General features: G+C 41.7%; 1 pseudogene; it reads right to left on the bottom strand.

The window, feature by feature from the left end:
• Positions 1–126: 126 nt before the first annotated feature.
• LOC147207839 (trans-1,2-dihydrobenzene-1,2-diol dehydrogenase-like) lies at positions 127–5,747 on the bottom strand (annotated as a pseudogene).
• Positions 5,748–14,078: the final 8,331 nt, after the last annotated feature.

Raw genomic sequence — 14,078 nt, 5'->3', positions numbered from 1 at the left:
CAGATTCTGATAAGTGATGAAATATTTCTAAAGTACAATACAATACCATACATATTTAGGTCAATGTTTCTTCTACTTTGGCACTAACCAAGATGTTCTTCTTTTAATCATAGATGACAAAATAGATTCGTACATATTAGATACATTTATTTTAGTTTCTCTCATACTGAAAAAGGTTTTCTTCTCATACATTGTGCAATACGTCAAAGCATATTTTTGAATGAAGCATATTATTGTGCTTTTATCCATGTTTTAAAATCGTAATTCCAGCCAAAATTGTCAGAGAGTGTGCATTATTTCAATTGCACATACAAGATTGTTTTTCTGCTGTAATGTGACAGTCAGGAGTCACGACGCCCTCACCCAAAACAAGTATTCAGACCACACGTGGAAGAGCTACACAGTGCAATACTTTTCTAAATTGTATCTTTAGTGCATGTGTGTGTGTGTGTGTGTGTGTGTGTTTGTCTTCATATAGTGGAAGTGAGTAATTTGTAGCAAAGATGCAATGCAGCTTTCTCCTCCACCGTTACAGTTTTGGTGGGTTCAAATCAGGTAAAGTTTGACAGCAATCCAAGCAAAGTGATTGGCTGTCCTGGCTAAAGACGACGCCCACCTGGTTCCAGATTTCATCCGTGATTTCTGTCAGTAAAATGGAGTCAGCCAGAGGCATCCGTGGGCTCACCGTAAGATTTGATGGAGAGGAGTCATATTATCCTCTACAACTGACTTGAGGGCATGTGTGTTTTTAAACTACCGCCTGCATAAACCTGATCTAATATAATTTACAAATACAAAATAATATATTTTCTATTTTTGTCTGCCGGTACCTTTTAGTAGACAATGTTGCACTTAGCGAAGTCCGATGCTGTTGGTGAAGTTGAGCTGGAGGACTGGCCCGCACATATATATACTGTATATATATACAGTATCAGTATATATACTGTATATATATACAGTATATACAGTATATATACAGTATATACATATAGTATGTGTAGCAGCAAATTAATTGCCATTACAATAAGAGGACGTAAAGACAACACAGTCCTCACAGGACAAGGTCAAACACTTGACCTTGAAAGGTTGATGATAGTTAGACTGCATGGTATCATAAGGGCATTTGAGCAAGAAACAGCAGGCAAAATAGTGGCCCTTGGAAAGAGCAAGGATGTGTGTTGGCAATACAAACAATAGAGAACATATTTTATCCAAGCAGACATCAATGAATGAAAAGTCCCTTCGCACATGGAATTGAATTTGATCTTTATCGCAGTGACTTGTGTGGGGTCAAAGCAAAAGCTAAAGCATGGAAACCCGATGAATACATGTATGGGAGCAAGAGACTGAGGAGAAGGTTGAAACTAGTCCTGTACTAAGGTCAACACTAGTTGGAACTATGCTAACTCCAGCACAAAACAGACTGGGTGGAGCATATTTGTTGACAGATGTCCAAGACCAAGAGAATAAAAGAAGGGTTGCCCAACAGCAGTTTGGGGAAGTGACAAAAAAAAGTTCCACCCTCTAAAAAGTTCCACCCTCTGTTTTGGAAGTGGAAGAACTTGTCACAGCACCTCCAGCTCTGCCCCCACTAATCGATGCATACGTCCTGCAAGAAAAGAATAAGTCGTGCTCTGATATTATCTGAAGCCAATCTACTATGAACATAAAAGAGCATATGTTTGTCTCAGAATGCGCATCCAAAAAGAGAGCGATGTAAAGAGTGCTAACAGTAATGCCTTTTACTTCCTGGTCTGCTGCCCTGCGAGCACTTCCAAATTTGGGCAACCTTGCAGTCACCTGTGCACATCATCCCACTGTGAACCCTGAAAAAAAACAAGTGGCCTTAAAGTAAGGGTTAAGTTTGGCTCAGTTTAAGTTTGAATTTGGTTTTGTGTTAGTATTTAGATTTGGAAATGGTTAGGGTTTATTATTAGGGTGTACCCCGCCTACTGCCCGAAGACAGCTGGGATAGGCTCCAGCAACCCCCCCGCGCGACCCTTGTGAGGATAAAGCGGATCGGAAAATGGATGTTCCAGTCTTCCATGTACCTTGGAAACTCCAGCTTGATGATATCATCCAATTTCTGTGTAAATTGTGATTTCTTACTTGAATCCATCCCTTGGCACCGTCAACGTTTAGAAGACAACAGCGATGCGGAAAGTGCACATGGCCATCCTCTTTCATCAGCACAACCAGAGACTCATCCGCTCCCTGTGAGGAATAAAATGTTAATCATGGATACGGCTGGTTAGCATTTGGCTCATGGAACACTGAGCAAACACGTTTCAATTCTAAGTGAAATAAGCTCTAAACTCGGAGAAAAGATGACGGGATGAATCTGATTTCACACCTTCATCATTAGTATATGATTAAATGGTGGAATGCGACGGTTGGCAAAAGATAAGGAAATCACAGTTATAATGTGAGTCTTCCATGGAAGGTTATCTGGCTGCGAGGCGAGCAGGTCCACATTACCTGTCAGTCCGCCGTATTACTGTGCTTCCCGGGGGAGGGATTTGGATTAGACTGACATTTTAAAAGATAACTCAGGGTTTTTCCATGTGAAGAATTCCTCCCTTAGTTTACTTAACTTATTTTCTTTTAATTTTGAGAGCGAGGGGGTTGCAATTCAGTCGGGTACTTTAGTCGATTTATCTGCGATCTGCACTTTTGCATTTTACTACCTCTGTTTGAAATCATGTTCAATGGTCGCTGTATTGTCTACTCCTTCGTCAAAATAGGTTTCTTACTCCTTTCAATTTCTGCGGATGACGACGCAGAATAAAAAACATGTAAATTGAAATTAAGTCAACTACAAAGAGGGTTTGGTATAGCACCGCCAACCGAGTCAGACAAAAGATACGCTCCTTTTACCATCCACGGGCGCGATTCTCAACCATGGCCATTTATAATTGCATGCAATCATTAAAGTGAGCAGTTATGATGAATAGTCACAGAGAATGCTGCCCAGCTTCAACAAAATGGCAGCACTAGCAATGCTAAGATATCATTAACGCTGTACACAAGCCTACATTTGCTTCCCACTCTGTTCACAATGCCAGGAAATTCCAGCAGTGCAATCATACTTCTACTTTGACCAGAATGTTTCTTTACACATGTATTATATTTTTATTTTATATAGTATGTGAGTACTCTCTCCACCTCTGCAACTCGTGAGGAAGTTTGTTTAGCATGAGACGCCAATGACAAGCAGCTTTTGGTCACTGATCTACAGTAGGTGGTTAATGACACTAATCCCAAGTTGTCGACTCATACCTGAGTCGAGCAACACCCCCACGGCCTGGATAGATTCCAGCCTCTCACCGTTGAGCATCATCGGGACAAACCGCAGGCAGTACATGCCGATGTCCAGCAGGGCGCGTCCACTGAGCGTGGAATGTTGATCTGGAGGCGCCAAAGTAGGTCTTGACTAGAGTGACGTCCCTCACGGCCCCCTTCACTCAGTCTCCATCCACGGTTCACACATGAAACAGTTGAACTGTGTTGTTGCATTTACAGATTTACAGATCCTGTAGGCCAGGGGTGTCAAACTCATTTTTGTCGGGGGGGCCACAATGTACCGGTAGTTACGGTTTCCCTGAGCGGGCCATTATGACTGTGAATTTTGTGAAACCGAATAAATGTTTGATCACCTCCACATATTACATATACAGTGCACAACAAATTGGTGGATAGCTCGTTTTGAAATCAGAACTGGCTAGTTCAGCCACTGTTTACATTAATGCAATAAGTATGTAATGAGATAATGCTTGCAATATCTCTTTGTAATGATGGATTACACATGACAATTTTAAATTTTGGTTCAGGCTTTAGCAAGCATCATGGAAAAGTTGACATGCTTGATTTGCTCTCGCGGGCCACACAAAATGACATGGCGGGCCAGATCTGGCCCCGGGGCCATGTGTTTGACTCTAGTGCTGTAGGCACTCAGCTTTACACACAATCAGAATTTTGGAGCCGGTCACCCATCAGTGACTTCGGAAAAGGAAAAAGGTAGTCTAGTATATGCTCACTGGACACCTCTGCCCATTAAATAAGAGACAGTGTCTGTCGATGTCATGGGAGGTCATTTGTGGGCACTACCCCCAAATGAGTTACTGCGCCACTCCTTGCAGTTTATCCTTTTCAGGCCAAACTTTACATATTTGTTTTTTTAATTATGGGTAAATTTGGCACCTGCCCTTTTCAGACCATAGGTGCATTGCACCATAAATTAAATAAAAGGCACAGTTGATTCAGATGCTAACCCAAAAACATGCAATGAAGCGGAAGGATGCTGTCGCATAGAGAAAAGTATCTACACTTGTTTACAAGGTTTCTATAGCTAAGTCCTGTGTTTTATTTCCTAAATGCTCACCATGGCAATCCTGTTTAGAATGCCTAATGTTGTGTTTATTAGGGAATGATAATGTAACTATACAGCCAACCGGCAAGGATTATATTGATAGGGGATTAGTGTTAGTGGGGATTATAACCAGGCTTTAATGTGTAAAAAGGAAAGGTAGTTTTGCAGCTAACACTCGGTTAAAAACAAAGACCTATGGTGTTCAATGTGGAAAGAATTGAGAGGCGTTTACACTTAGACGAGCCTGCGATTGGCTGGCAACCGGTTCAGGGTGTACCCCACCTCTCGCCCAATGACAGCTGGGATAGGTTCAATCTCCCCCCGCGACCCGAGTGAGGATAAAACGGTTCAGAAAATGAATGCATCCTCTTAGACAAGTGACAATCCTAAGCACGTCATGCCAATGAAATAGCCCAATGTGTGTAAACATGAATGATGAGCAGTCGATAATGTTCCCGCAATCACCCTTGGCCCACCAACCGCCATCAAGAAGACCTTGTTTTTCCTGGCGGCGTTCACAAGGTCTGTGACCTGACCAAAGTTCATGGCAAAGGATTCCTCGCACAGACCGTTCTTGCCTGCGTTGAGGAAGAGGAGGTCCAAGCTCCAGTGTTATGGGTGCCGCACTGCCACGTCTGTATTCACAGGGATTGTATGGAAATTTAGTTGCACATTATCGCAAAATATCCATTAATGCCAACATTTACATTTTGCAGAACATTTGTATATCTCATTGTAAGAAAAGTGATTTTTTTTCCTCAAACATACAACAAACATTCAGTTGTCCACATACTGCACACATGTCCCGGACTGGTCACCAGTGAGTCAATGACATCATATTACATTAGCGTTGACCATGCAACTCACTTCTTAACATTCTTAACTGTAACTCTTGCTAACTCAAAAATGGTTTACTTTTGCAACACTCACCAACTTTTGGGTCGTTGGCCAGCTCTTTGTAAGCTACCTCAAGGACGCCGTGCCTCTCGGCGAAGTCTTGGGCCCGCTCCAAACTCCTCGATGTGAGACAAATGAGAGGCCGCGTAAGGTGAGTGAGGATGCAGCGAGCTTTTGGTTTCGTAAACCCGGTGATCCTGAGGTGGATGTGTCCTCAGAGGCACGTTGAAGTCGTGAGTGATCTTCCCGGCACCGCAGAGTCCCCATCAGGTCGCCATGCTGGAGGCTGATGTAGTCTTGCTACTGTTGAAGTGTGACCTTGGCGCGAAGAACCGCCGCGCTTCAGAGCCTGCATGTATTTATACGCCGGAGAGGTCGTGCTTGTGTCACCTTCCTCACCAAAACACATGCTGATGAGTTGTCCTTTTATCACTGACACGGGTCTTTTTCCATTAGATGATTTTGTATCTGTAAAAAGTGACACACTAGTGGTGTGGGGGAGCGGGGGGGACTGCACAGTTCAGGTCAATCCAAAGTTCTGTTTGATCAAAGAACAAATAATTATACTGTTGTATCACTCAGGGTTGAGCAGGGTTAGGAAAGCTGAGGCAGAATGACTGTGAAAAAAGGAATCATCAGCTGAACTCAGTTGCCTTTGAGCTAAATATTACCTTCTTTTTGTGGTAAACATGGTACCACATGTCGTCAGAAGGGGGCACCGTTTTATAAACGATCTTAAATGTACTGATGTTTTTGTCATTTTTAAAAATGTTAATGATTTTTCATCAAAATTTGGATCTTCATGTAAATCTTTTCTCAGTTCTCTCTAGAATGTAAAAAGAGTGTTGGAAAAAACAACGACAGTAAAACAAGTTAAACAACATCCAGTTTTATGAAAAAACCCTATGAATTATGTAAAAAGATATATTTTTGTAATCATAAAATCCGAATATTCACCTTTTCTAGAGTAATTGATGAGATAATTGAAAACAGAAAAGGAGAAGTGAGGACAAGCTTTTTTTCAATTGGGTGATGGACAATTATCTGAAATATGTAATTTTTGAATAAAGAGCTAAACTGATCCCAATTTTTTTATTTGTCCACTTTGTATATATATATATATATATATGTATGTGTGTGTGTGTAATCAGGGCAATGCAGTAACATCACCACAGGTATTGGAAAAAGAGGTGAGCTGAGTGTGAGCGAGAAAGTGTAACCTGACACGGTAACCGGGTTTTAAATTGGTGTGAAGCAACCAGTCAGTTCTATGCCACCAGCCAACAGGCTCAGGTGGCTGGAGACCCCCACGGAGACCACCCAATTTGAAACTCTGTGGCAGACAGCCTTTCCTCACTTTTCATGAGTCGACGCTCATCTAGTGAACAGGCGTATAACCCAATCAGACCCTGACTTTCAACTGATCCATCTGCCGTAGGAAGTCTCATCAATTCAACGGCCAGGGCGGTGGCCCGCCACCGATGTCACGTCTCCCTGCTTAAATTTTTTTTTTTTTTAAATTAAGAATTCATGCATCATCTCCGCAGGGACGCATTTGAATGACATCTCATGGACTCAGCAGATTGCCTTTAAGAAATTGTTGGGAAGACTGTGACTTCGAATTAACCAGCCTCAAATTTAACTTTTGGAATCACTCCTCATCAACTATGTAGTATCCGATGTTCTGATCTCAAATGTGTAGTAAATAGGGTTTAGCAATATGACCTTAAAGGGGAAGTCACCCCAAACATTTTTGTTGCCAATAATAATGTTGATGCAGCGGAATGTGGGAGAAAAATGGAGTACCTGGAGAAAACGCAAGCACAGGGAGAACATGCAAACTGGGGCCCAGAATCGAATCCATGACCTTTGCACTGTGAGGCGGACGTGCTAACCAGTCTACCTCTGTGCCAGCGGTATCGTCTTAGATACGATAGATTAAAAATAATAATAATAATAAGTGCTATTGTTCTGTAATTTTGATAACATTTACTGTGCAGATCTCAAAAGTCGAAATAAAAACTCAGGGCTGTATTGTGAAAATAGGAAAATACCTTTGATATAAATTTTCAATAAATTATATAATATTATTGGTACTTTTCATCTTCTCGGCCACTTCTCCCAGCTGATGTATGCCGTGGCGTACGGTAATTCATTTCCAACTTCTGTTTTCAGCCTTGTTAGCTGTGTAGTGTAATGAATAGGACACTTTTGCCTTCTATTTTGCCCTTCAAAGTTGTATCGTCTCCGCTTGAACATCCAGCCAGACACCTTTGAAAAGTGTACTTGATCACCCAAGCACTCAATTCTGGTGTTTCATGATTACACGTCAATCCTCGGTTAGCTTAGCAATAAGCATGGCTTTTCCATCTTCTGTTGACTCCTATTCATCATCCCTTTGTGAGAATGATACTTGATACAGTACTAATTTAGGAGTGACTCTGCACTCTTTAGCCGTAGAAGTGCGTTGCTAGCAAGCTGGTGCAGCGTAAGTAGCATCAAGCCTGCCTTGACTATTTGTGTGTAAGTCGCATGAGCAAGTTAGTGTGCGTTTGTCCAGCTCAGCGAAATCCGAATTCCCGTTAGCATCAGACTAGATATGGACAAATACAAAATATAACAGGTGTTTCCCCAGAGACTGGAAACTATTAGAGTTTACCCTCCCTGTCCTTGGCTATGTTATTTGAAAATCCAATATATTCGGATGTGCCGGCAACAAGGGTATTTATTGATATTTTTCACACACTTCCTTTGAATGAGATTGCACACAGATAGTAGCAGATGCACCGTAGCTAAACAAGTTACCATTTAACAGCTCTGTATTTCATCAGCATACTTGATGTTAATGTGAAATAAAAAGGACCGGAGAGAGGCGGTCTAATCTCGCTTTGATTAATGCCGACATGTGGAAGGTTCTTCCCCGCTCCTTCCCAGCTGTCACGGGAGGCTCGCTGTGTATTCTTTATTTCTTTATTTTTCAGGGAAGTGGGTGTGCATTGCAGCAGCAGTGGGAGCAACTCCTTCATTTCAAGGTCACTGAAGGAGAAGGGTGACAGCCCTCAGCGGGGATGAGTCCGGGGGGGTCGGTCATTTATTTCCAATGCTACAGTGTGTCGTGCCAGTATCTTTTTTTTTTTCTCCATGAGTAAAAGTGTGATTGAGGATCGAGCGGACCCTTTTTAGCTGCAAACCATTGTGGCACCGCACGGCCCCTTTGAGAGTCACTATCTCTGTCTGCAGCACACACACACTGGGAGGCTGATCTGTGGAGCAAGAGCAGACTGGACTGAAGCTTACTTAGCTGAAGCCCTTCATCTGAGCCCGCCTGTGCTGATGATGGGAAGGGTGATGAATCGAAGGAAGGCACATGCAGCCCTTACACGGAGTTATCACTCTTCATTCTCTCTTTCCGTGTTCCTCCAATTCCACATTGGCCACAGAACGATCAGTCCGAATGATCATGTCCCCCCGCGAACCCTCAGAGCTGGATGCTAGAATGAAACTTGTACAGTGGACTGAAGCAGAACGGAAACACAATGCATTCCAAGCAGCTACGCGACCTTTAATCGGTTTCGATTTAGAATAATTGACAGTGTCCACTGATCTTGGAGTGTTACATTGTGTCGTCAACGGGTTGCAAAACAGTTACGCAGAGGCTGAAAGAGTCACAGAAAGGCATGAAGTGGACAGCCTTCGAAATGTATCGGTCGCCGAATGGATCAAACACCTGTTGTCAGTTCTGCCGCTCATCATATTTTTAGAGAAAAGAATGTTGTGCTAAAAAGATGGAAACATTGAACAGTTTGACACATGTATTTGTAGAACCTGAAATAGTACATTTTCTTTTAATAATATTGCATGATTGTTGACATGTATTCACATTTGGTTTGTTCGAGAATGTAATATTGTGCACTAAAACAGAGGGCAGTGGGTTTTTTTTTTGAAAAGGACTTTTCGCCAAGTGGATTGTCATCACTGCCTGGCAGCCTGACGATGTCTCTGTAAAAAAAAAAAAAAAATCTACATTTAAGTAGCAAACAGTTAGCATTTTTATCCCTAAGCATCCCTCCAACGACCTCATCTTTATATCTGTGATGAAAAAGCTCCTTTTTTGTTCTGATGCAACACTTGCAACGTCTCGCTGGGGCGACTTGTAATTTGTATTCATAAAAGCTAATGATTTGTTGCTCTCGCTAACGGCCAAAATACAAGGAGCTGCCTTTTATTAATGAGTGTTTTTTATGATTCCATATTCACTCAGACGTATTTTCACGCCGCTGCGATCTGACGGAGCATGAACGGCACGCTTTTAATGAACAACAAATAAAGCCTTGTACGGCAGTTTATTGCCATTTGAGTGCTCACCGAGTTATCGCATCCATCAGTGCAGTTGGCGTGAGACTCCATTAGCTGCGGCATGAATCTGAACGCTCACTTTGGGATGGCGCCACCTTGTCATTATTTGATACCGAGTCCATCTTGGAGCCCCTGTTGACGTGAGAGGCAAGATAACAATTGTGCTCGCTGAGGATGGTAGGATCCATCGAAGACTTAGAGGGGGGCCCTCAATGTGCACTGTCACCTTTGTGCGCATTTTGAGAAGAAGCAGCATTCGGGTTAGAGTATCTGCAGTGTGGATTAATGGGTTAGTAGGTTAGGGTTTGCGGATTATTGATTTAGTTTTATGGTAAGAATCAGGGTTAGGGTTTGGTGATTTATAGATTATCATTCGGGTTAGGGTAGGATTTGGAGTAAGATCGAGTCCCACATCTTAAAATTTTTGGACAAAAAGAAAAACTGTTTGCGATCAATAAAATTGTGGGCGAATGTCTGGCGAACGTCTTTGCAACCTTGAATGAACCCGGGTGAAAAATGAACATTCACTACACTCGCAAACACCTGCGTACAGTCAACCCTCAGTAGGTATGTGTTTCGGAGTGAGGGGTTACATCAGAGAACCAAGAAGTTAGCTCTGTTTGTTCTGAGGTTGGGGGGTTTGAATTTGAGGAGGTTCAATTGGTGTCAACAGGAACCACAGCACACACTATTTATTTATTTATTTATTTTTACAACTTTTTACATGAGTGTGTGCGTGAGTGCAGTGACCTATCCCTGTCCTGAAAACACAACACACATATTTCACTTCCTGGTTCTCCAACAATCCGCAGCCTCAGTAATCTATGGTGAATTCCAACAAAGTGCTTGAGTTCTGATTCCTTGCCGATTGCATATAAAAGATGAGGATGATGATGATGATGAAGGCTACAGTTCACTTTGAAAGTTCTGAGCGATATCAAGGCTGAGAGGCCAGGTCACGCAGTTGGATATGCAGGTGCACAGAAGTGGCGGTTTTCCTGCAGCAAACAGGCAGCTCTCCCGTCAAAAGCGTACTGAGGCGTGACACATAAAGACACACAATCCACTCACAGCAACATCTCCACTCTCAGCCACTCGCTGCCACACGAATGGCTGATAAAAATATCACAAAGCCTATCAGGCAATTAAGCAAGAGGAGACGCAGCCAACTGTGTTGCCTGCTTAGTGGCAACATTTTTTTGTGACTGGAAAAGGTGGTAAGAAAATATAAGTCAAATGTTCTGGGGCCGCCAAATGTGTGCGGGGTTGGGTTTTGGGGGGTTCAAGCAAAGTATGCCCCTCAAATTAGGACTGCCACTGTTTGGACGGTAGTCATGGAGCAACAAAGCATCCTTAATGGAACTGCTGACCAAGTTAAACCACCCTGGATCCGTTCTCTCATTTTTCCAGTTTTCTTTTTTGGCCCTTGGGATTAGGAAGCGGGAGTTCACCTCACCAGGATCTCTCTCCAAATGAAATCATGTTTTATGCTGTCGGAGGGGGCTGCGGGGAGGGATTATAAAATTCGTTCGGCAACTCCTTCCACACTGACTAAGAAGACGTCGCATTGCAGGCACTCCGCCTGCTGATTGGACACAGCCGGTTAGTCACACTATCTCATAAAGCAAACAGAAGCGCTCCCGAAATAGGTTGGTGTAAGGCACTGAACTTTGCAATAAGTAAATTATACAATCTGCTTGATGTTTTATGGTCAGTCATTTGAATACATAGGCAAAATGCTCAGTCACAGCAGTCAGTAATAATTCTGATGACTATCCGCTAGTACGGTCGCTGCAACTTGCAAAACGTATTTTAAAAGGATTTATGTTCGGACAGCATGCTATATAGTGGTTGGCACATCTGCCTCACAGTTGGGAGATCCAGGTTGGAATCTCCAGCATTCTCCCAAAGACTTCCCAAAGATTAAGGGTGGGGGGGGGGGGGGTATTGTTCCATGAGCACCGTTCTTGCCCACTTTCAAAGTGCGGCGATTCTCCCGTTTCGGTCTCTGACACAGTCACCTTGCGTAACCTGGACATTTGTGCACACCCACCAAAGAGGCGTGCCCCACTGAATGCTGCGGGTTGCTGAGAAGTCCTGGATTGTGGCACCATGCCGGTGATTCATTCTCTAAATGAACCACAGGTATGATTGTAATTATGAAAGGTTGCTTCTATACAAGCCCTTGTGATTTACTGGTAACCAATCCTTGGTGGGGCCCGCTTGTCACCCAAAGTCAACTGGGTGGAGGTGTTTATGCTCAATCAAAAGATATGGGTAGGCAGAGAACATAGAATAATGCCCTAGTTTATTTTTTCAGTAGCCGTAGTTAGCTTGGATTGCTTACACGTTAGCAGAAGACTAATGTACAGTCACAAACTGGATAACAATGCATAATTCCGTTTTGGAGACTGTTCACTTAAATCTCGGGGAACAGGAAAACAATAAATATAACAAATGTTCTCGACTATCCACATCCCCAGGAAAAAAAAGACGAGCTAATCTAAACCCCCTACTTATTGCACGTGCACTCATGTAATATTCACACAACAAGGCCCCTCTTTTAATCCCAGCGGCTGCACGAAGATTAGATATGGGAAATTGAACGAGACGTTTGCTAACATGCCATCTTTTCTTCCAGTTTTACTCATCTCACTGCAAAAGTCATCAGAAATACTCCAAATGCCAAGTCCAACATCATAAAATCTGTCCAAATACTCCCTAAAACTCGAACAAAGCTCATTTGAAACCATTATCATTCTTCGGCCAAGATGCGACATAATAGCAACAAAGCAATAATCTTATACAGTATTAGACAGAGCTTTGGCCTGAACATAAAAAATGAATAAATAGCTAACTCTTGGAAGAAATCATGTTTTTTTTTCAATTCAAGGTTAAGCCGTCAAAACAAACAATTCATCATCCAAGGATATATCAAATAATATAGATTTATGATTTACTTTTTTTTTTTGTTGCTAAATTTGAGGTGGAATAAACAATCACAGGTGGTGCTGTAATGATTGACATGTCAGGCCATCCAATGATTGTTAGGCGCACCATGCAAGAATGTAAGACTATAGGGAGAATGTGCCAAAAGGAACCTCCGGCAAATATGTTTGTTCATTATACAATATTTAACATAATTGAAAAAATCTCACCCTAAAAACAGAAAAATAGGCGGTTCCCTCGCTTACAGGCCAGATAGTCATTATTTGGTCAAGGAATTTTCAAAAGATATCTGACAATAATTTATGGGTTGGAAAAATAATGACAAATAAAGACATCTGAGATCAAGTAGAAAAATAAAAATGACATATCATCAATCATTACATATTTTGTTGTGGACAATGCTGTATCTATAAAGAAAATAGAAAAACAATCCGTGTAAATAAGCCTTGAATTAGGGCTCTTTGTATTGCCATTCATTAAACTAAGTCATTTACCAAATTGGTTTTTGCTCGTATTTCTGTCATGTGGCTATTACAGTATATACTGTATATATACATATATATATATATATACCCTGTATATACAGTATATACTGTTTATATATATGTATGTATATATTCATTTTGAGATGAAAAAAACTGACTTTTATTTAAAAAAAAAAAGGATTGTGAAAAATCTTTCCAACTCAAAAAGCTCAACTGAGTCATCAACTTTTTCATTCCCTCTGATACCTGTTTTGGAATTATTCTATTGCCGATCGTGTGGGAGGATTTCAATAGTAAGGCTTTTAATTGGTGTCTGACCTGAAATATTAGCATAATGAGGGATTAAAGTACATAACATCATATTACTGTATGAAAGGGCAGGATTACCCCCCCCCCCCCAATGGTCCTCCCAAAAAAAAAAATCAATCTCCATTGCCATCCCACCTGTTGCCATAACGTTCATTTGCAGGTGAGACGAAGTGTGGAGGTCAGCAGAACAAGCATGACATTGGCTGCCTGACAAAATTGCTCTTCCACTTCAAGTTCCTCCTTCCGAGAGTCACTCTGCACACTCAGGTGGCCATGTGACTCCGTCATGACACTTCACTGTTATCTTAATTAAGCAGGAGGAGAAGAAGCTTCTACATATACGAGAGTCATTTAAAGCTTTCCGGGCCATGTATGGCGAAAATACCGGATGTCACATGGAGTGGACACTTGAGGTTTTTCCATCAATGTTAAAAAAAGTGATGAGTGAAGGAAAAATAAAAATAGTAAGAAAAAAAATCTTGAATACTTTATTATTGATGCCATGATTGACATTAGATAATATGGAGAAAAAAACCTCTTCCAACTGGCAAAAAAAAAATCCTTTAAGAGTTTAAGACAAGCCTTGGATAGACATGGCCATCAAAAATTCCTGATGATCTGATTTCTGAGAGTTTAATTTAATTCAGTTTTTTCAGAGAATCAAAAATGATCATCAAATGTTGATGCCATGGTCTGCTTATATTAGATGAGAG

The sequence above is a fragment of the Hippocampus guttulatus genome, chromosome 3, assembly GCF_054856545.1.
Source record: "Hippocampus guttulatus isolate MCC_2025c chromosome 3, RoL_Hgut_1.0, whole genome shotgun sequence".
In the NCBI taxonomy this organism is placed as follows: domain Eukaryota; kingdom Metazoa; phylum Chordata; class Actinopteri; order Syngnathiformes; family Syngnathidae; genus Hippocampus; species Hippocampus guttulatus.
The sequence above is the reverse complement of the archived record's forward strand: the minus strand, read 5'-3'. Positions and strand labels throughout refer to the sequence as shown.